Source organism: Alosa sapidissima, chromosome 8 (assembly GCF_018492685.1).
Source record: "Alosa sapidissima isolate fAloSap1 chromosome 8, fAloSap1.pri, whole genome shotgun sequence".
Classification (NCBI taxonomy): Eukaryota; Metazoa; Chordata; class Actinopteri; order Clupeiformes; family Clupeidae; genus Alosa; species Alosa sapidissima.
This window is the reverse complement of record NC_055964.1, coordinates 2,000,490-2,007,463: the sequence shown is the minus strand read 5'-3', so window position 1 is coordinate 2,007,463 and position 6,974 is coordinate 2,000,490. Positions and strand designations below refer to the sequence as shown.

At 50.1% G+C, this 6,974-nt stretch overlaps 1 long non-coding RNA gene across 1 annotated transcript; it reads right to left on the bottom strand.

Annotated features, from left to right (window-relative positions):
• Nucleotides 1–5,778: 5,778 nt before the first annotated feature.
• On the bottom strand, nt 5,779–6,435 carry LOC121715597. The gene is made up of 2 exons (XR_006033642.1): nt 6,240–6,435; nt 5,779–6,005 (listed from the first exon to the last, which is right to left on the bottom strand). It is a non-coding gene; the product is annotated as an uncharacterized LOC121715597 (long non-coding RNA).
• Nucleotides 6,436–6,974: the final 539 nt, after the last annotated feature.

Below are 6,974 nucleotides of genomic sequence, written 5' to 3'. Positions count from 1 at the left end.
TGATGACCCTCTGGATAGGGAACGGGCCGAGGAATCGAGGTGCCAGTTTACGCGATTCCACCCGCAGTGGGAGATCCTTGGCTGACAGCCACACCTTCTGGCCAACACGGTAGGCGGGTGCCGGCGATCTTCGGCGGTTAGCCCCAGTGGCATAGCTGACAGCTGACTTGAGTAGCGTGGCACGAGCTTGTGACCAGGTACGACGGCAACGGCGGGCATAGGCGAGGGCAGACGGGCAGGACACATCTCCTTCCTGGCTGGGGATCAGGGGGGGCTGGTAGCCATACACACACTGGAAAGGTGACATACCAGTGGCAGAGCAGGTGAGGGAGTTGTGAGCATACTCTATCCACATCAGTTGTTGTGCCCAAGCCTGGGGTTTGCGAGAAACCATGCACCGCAGCGCCTTCTCCAGCTCCTGGTTTGCCCGCTCGGATTGACCATTGGACTGGGGGTGGAACCCAGAGGTGAGACTCACTGTGGCCCCTAGAAGACGGCAGAACTCCTTCCAGAATGTAGAGGTAAATTGCGGGCCTCGGTCAGAGACAACATCCCTGGGCAGCCCGTGTAGACGGAAGACATGATCAAGAACAGCCTGGGCAGTCTCTCTGGCAGATGGCAGTTTAGGGAGGGGAATGAAGTGTGCCATCTTGCTAAACCGGTCAACCACAGTGAGAATGACAGTCATCCCACCTGATGGTGGGAGGCCAGTTACAAAGTCCAAGGAGACGTGGGACCAGGGTCGTGTGGGCACAGGCAAGGGCTGGAGTAAACCAGCGGGGGGCCGAGTGGAGGACTTGTTCTGATTGCAGGTGGGGCAGGCACGGACGAATTCTCGGACATCCCTTCTCAAAGACGACCACCAAAAGCGCTGGGCAAGGAGATGGCAGGTGCGGGCGGAGCCCGGGTGGCAGGCAAGGCGGGAGTTGTGTCCCCACTGTATGACCCGGGACCTCAAATTATCTGGGACGAAGAGACGACCGTCTGGGCATGCACTGGGACTGGGATGGTCACGGAGGGCCTCTTGAATTTCCTCCTCAATATCCCAGGTCAGGGCAGCTACGACGCAGGGATCGGGCAGAATTGATGCAGGTTCCTGGGAAGGGGCGTCATCCTTATGAAACTGACGGGAGAGAGCGTCCGGCTTGGTGTTCCGAGAACCTGGGCGGTATGACAGGGTGAAGTTGAATCTGGTGAAAAACAAGGCCCAGCGGGACTGTCTGGGGTTAAGACGTTTGGCATTGCGGATGTATTCGAGGTTTTTGTGATCGGTCCAGACCAGGAACGGAACTGTGGACCCCTCCAGCCAGTGACGCCACTCCTCCAGGGCAAGCTTGACAGCCAACAGCTCACGGTTTCCAACATCATAATTGCGCTCTGCAGGTGAAAGCCGGCGAGAGAAAAATGCACAGGGGTGCAACTTGTTGTCCTCCTCTGCCCGTTGAGAGAGTATGGCCCCGACTCCCACGTCTGAGGCATCCACCTCGACAACGAACTGCCGGTCTGAATCCGGCATCTGGAGGATGGGGGCAGTGGTGAACCGGGCCTTGAGGGTATGAAAGGCTGTGTTGGCCTCTGGGGTCCAGGAAAAGGGGTGTTTGATGCTGGTCAGAGCTGTGAGGGGAGCGGCGACGGAGCTGTAGTTCCGGATGAATTTCCGGTAGAAATTGGCAAAACCGAGGAATTGCTGCAGCTTCTTCCTATTCCCCGGAACTGGCCAGGAGGTAACTGCCGAGACCTTTGCGGGGTCCATCTGGATATTGCCTTCAGCGACGATGTATCCCAGGAATGACACAGTCTGAGCATGGAACTCGCATTTCTCCGCCTTGACATAGAGAGAGTTCTCCAGGAGCCGTCGAAGAACCAGCTGGACATGACGGGTGTGTTCGGACAGAGTTCTGGAGAAAATTAAGATGTCGTCCAGGTACACGAAGACGAATTTATTCAGCATGTCCCGCAGCACATCATTCACCAGCGCCTGGAATACCGCTGGGGCGTTGGTGAGGCCAAATGGCATTACCAGGTACTCATAATGGCCGGTGTGGGTGTTGAATGCTGTCTTCCACTCGTCACCCTCCCTTACTCGCACTAGGTGGTAAGCATTTCTAAGGTCCAGTTTGGTGAAAATAGTGGATCCCTGGAGCAATTCAAAAGCAGAGGTGAGTAAAGGCAGAGGGTACCGGTTCTTCACTGTGACATCATTCAGACCTCGATAATCAATGCAGGGGCGAAGAGAACCATCTTTCTTTCCCACAAAGAAGAACCCGGCACCAGCAGGAGAGGAAGACGGGCGGATGAGTCCAGCTGCCAGGGAGTCCCTGATGTAATCCTCCATAGTTTTTCTTTCAGGAGGGGATAGTGAGTAGAGGTGACCTTTGGGTGGAGCAGTCCCAGGGAGGAGATCAATGGCACAGTCGTACGGACGGTGTGGGGGCAGAGATGTGGCTTTGGTCTTGTTGAACACCTCTCGGAGGCCATGGTAACATTCAGGAACATTAGAAATGTCGTGGGCAATGCTGGGGGGTACTGAGCCGGGGGGCAGCGAGGCAGCACGCAAACAGGTCAGGTGGCAGGCATTTCCCCACTCTTTCACAGTTCCGGAGGCCCAATCGAGGTGAGGATTGTGGAGACGGAGCCAAGGGTAGCCCAGGATTAGGGGTTGGCCTGGAGAGCTGAGCAGGTGGAAGCGGATGGTCTCTCGGTGGTTTCCTGACACCATCATTGAGATGGGGGCTGTGATGCTGGTAACTGTGCCAATTGCGTGACCGTCCAGGGCCCGGGCTGGAACAGGAGTGGACAAGCGATGGCTTTCCAAGCCCAGCTGACGAGCAAGTCCTGTGTCAATAATGTTTGCTTCTGCGCCAGAGTCCACCAGGGCTGCCAGGGTGTGGGTGGAATCAGACAGGTGAAGACAGACTTGGATGAGGGGTTTACGGCTGATGGAGGGCTGAATGTTCATTGAGCTCATCCGGATTCCTCCTACATCTGGTGAGCTCCGGCTTTTGCTGGACAGGTGGCGACTCGATGACCATCACCACCACAGTACAGGCACAAGTTGGAGGTGATGCGTCGCTGGCGCTCTGCAGGGGTTAGGGAGGTGCGGCCGATCTCCATCGGTTCAGACTGGTCCGGCTGGCTAGATGGTGTGGCAGGTGCGGACAGAAGGGCAGTTGGGACACTCCGTGTGCTGGTGGATGGACTCTGGCGCCCTCTCTCATGACGGCGGGCCTGGATCCTGCGGTCGATGCGGACAGCCAGAGCAATGGCTTCATCAAGAGTGGGGGGTTGATCATGGGAAACCAGCTCGTCCTTTATGTAGTCCGCCAGGCTGTGGAGGAAAGCATCCACCAATGCTTCCATGTTCCAGGAGCTCCGACTTGCCACGGTTCGAAAGTCGATGGAGTAATCCGCAACAGTCCTTCTGCCTTGGCGAATACTCATCAGGATCCGAGATGCCTCGGCTATTGTGGGTTCCAAATCGAATACCTTGAGCATCTCCTCTGCGAATAGGTTGAAGGTTGCACATGCTGGGGTCTGGCGCTCGAACTCCGCCGTTCCCCAGAGTCGAGCTCGGCCCGTCAGGTGAGTGATCACGTAACCGACCCTCGCCCCTTCAGTGGCAAAAGTCCTGGGTTGCAGGGTAAACTGGACACGGCAGCTCGTCAGGAACGCCCGTACCTGGGTTGGGTCGCCGCTGAACCGCTCTGGATTGCCGATCCTGGGTTCTGGGGCTCCGGCAGCCACGGTAGCAGTGGACTGGGCAGGAGACTCGGGTGCTGGGCCGGTGAGCAGGCTGGCTGGGGCTGGGCCGGTGGGAGCAGGCAGAGGAGAAAGGTTGGTGAGAAGTTGAATGATCATTGCAAGTTGTTGCTGTTGCTGCTGGAACTGCTGACGCTGGCTCAAGCCGGCTTGAAGTAGGGAGGCAATGTCAGCAGTGTTGCGGTTTACCTCTCTCTCTGTCTCTTCCAGGCGTTGCATGGCGGTGGGTGGTTCTGGTTCGTCGGTTTCCATGCTGGTTCGACCGTGCGCTGGGTCCATGTTTGGTCAGATCGTACTGTCAGACACCAAACAGGACGAGGACCACAATTGCGTCACGTTCAAAAGTTTATTTAAGGGTTGGGGGTTTCAGGGGTTCCGGGGGGGGTACAGGAGTTCCAAGAGTCTGCGTGTGTGTGTTCCCCCAGTAGCCGAACAGCGAAGGCAGGAGCTGGATGATCCGGGAAGTCCTGGGGGAAACACACACACAACAGCAATTGAAACGAAGCAGCAGTACAGTCAAGGACTAGGCGGTATTCGTAGAAGAGGGACGGAAGGCAGGTCAAGATTACCGGGGCTGGAGAACACAGAAGTAGTCGAGCGGGTCCGGGATCACAGGCAAAGAGTCAGAGGCGTTTTCAATAAACAGGCAGGTAACTGGTGCTGGTTGCAGACGATCTGACAAGTGTGGACTGAAAAGCAAGGCTTTATATAGAGGGCATGATGAGTGGTGAATGCAGTGCAGCTGGTAGGTAACGACGGTGAGGCAGAGCAGAGCAGGAACAGGTGGAGGTCATCAGACTTCAATCAGCACGTGTTACCAGGCAGAGAGAGAGCTCATGACACTATCCAATGTTGATTCTACATCTGTGTAATTATAGCGAACTGAGTTTACATCACACACTGCTAAATCTGCAGAGGGCCCAGCCACCCCGCCCCCCGGTTCAGAAACATTCAACGAATCTGACCTTTCATGTAGTTCACACGGGTCGACAGCATCCGCAGCCTCCAGTAAAGTCGCGTCAGATAGGTCGTCAAAATCGAGTTCTGTATAATAATAATAATAATAATAATAATCTTTATTTATATAGCACTTTTCAAAACAAAGTTACAAAGTGCTGTACAATATCAACATAAATGAAAATGCAAATAAGACATAATAATATAACAATCAAATAATATATACTAATTCAATTAGAACTTAACATAAATTTGAAAAAGGAAAATAAACTTGCATTGAAATAAAACTTACTGAAATAAAACTTGACACTGAAATAAAACTTACTGAAATAAAACTTAACACTGAAATAAAACTTAATAAACTTAACACAAAATGAAGTATATTACTTAAACAAAACTAAGGAAGGCTTGCTTGTAAAGATGAGTTTTAAGGAGGGATTTAAAAGAGCATACTGACTTGGCTGACCTGATTTCATCAGGCAGGTCATTCCAGAGCCTAGGTGCCCTGACACTAAATGCTCTCTCCCCTTTAGTTTTGAGATTGACTTTAGGAATAGTTAGGAAACCACTACCGGATGATCTTAAAGTACGCTCAGGTGTATAAGGTACTAGGAGATCAGATATGTAGTTGGGAGACAGGCCATGTAGAGCTTTAAAAGTAATCAGAAGAATCTTAAAATCAATTCTAAAGCTTACTGGGAGCCAGTGCAGTGAGGCTAAAACAGGAGTAATGTCTTAGTACTTTGTCTTAGTAAGAAGCCGGGGAGCTGAATTCTGAACAGTTTTAAGTGTCTTTATAGATTTTTGGTTCAGACAAGAAAAAAGACTATTGCAGTAATCTAGGCGTGAAGAAATAAATGCATGTATAATGGTCTCAGTGTCTTTAAAAGTTAAGATGGAACTAATCTTGGAAATATTTCTGAGGTGATAGAAACAAGACTGTATGAGCTTTGTGATGTGACGTTCAAAGCTTAAATTATTGTCAAACCAAACACCAAGATTCTTTGCAACAGGTTTTACACAGTCTAAAAATTGAAAGGGACCTGAGGATGGTATCATTTGTTTCACTATGTGCTGGGATCCAATGATGAGGACTTCTGTTTTGTCAGAATTCAACTGGAGGAAATTGTTTGACATCCAGTTTTTTAGTATAGTATCACTCCATAAATCCACACGGTTAATGTCCTTTGATTGAGTATTAACATTAGTTTGATAGTCCTTTGAATGTGTATTCCCCCTGTTGATAGATGCGTCTCCAAGACCTATCAAGTCATTGTGCGCGTCGTTTTCTGCAAACGAAATGACCGCAAACACATTATGCTACCATGCTACACTTAGAAGGCATACATGTATGGAGAATAAAACAACTAGACATTAAATTACAGAGATCTCCAAATGGTCACCTGTAATGATTTAGACCAACACTCTACCCCAAAGTGGGTGTCACAGTTATAAACATACCCGTAACAACAGCTGTTTTATCAAAAGGGGAAAGAATGAACTATTGGGAAATATCAACTTACCCCGTATCACACGCGTTACCCCAGTAAAACGCTTAGCAGGCCTCGCAGTTATGGCTAGATCTTCAGAATCGCTATAACGTCTCTTCTTAGTATCCTTCCAATAGACATGGTCGTAAGATGGTAAGGGTTCTGTACAGGGCCGGAGTGGGGGCACTTTTCAGCCCAGAAGTTTCAGGCCCAAGACCGGCCCCCTTTTTTTAGTGGTGGTGGAAATTGGATAAAAAAAGGCATCATTTCAGCTCTTACTATCCTGTAGTTTTTATTATAGGCTAATATTCCACTATTCCACAAGGATAGGTTGATAAGTTAAAAAAAACAGGAAGGAAGAAATAAAGCATTTGAAATGTATCCCACAATTCCACTAAGAGGCATATTGAACTACTGTATTGTTTACATGTTTTTTCTGCATGGGTCAGCTATCATGTTGTTGTTTGGTGATTTGCTCCTTTACTACACCCACTTCTGAGCAAACAAGCCATATAGGTTGATCATGTAGCCTACTGCTGTCATATACAGTTCTTTCTTCCATAAAATAACTCTAATTCATATGGTTAATTATCCTTTCTACTTGTCCCTATAGTCATAGTTCATTCGGGCGCATCATTGCGGGGGACTGGCTGATCTGCTGCTCAGGCTACTTTTGTTTTTAGGCCTATAGGCTACTGCATACACAGATCAAGCTTGAGTTTTGTTATCAATATTTGCATAATATTTGCAAAGTCTATGAATAGCCAT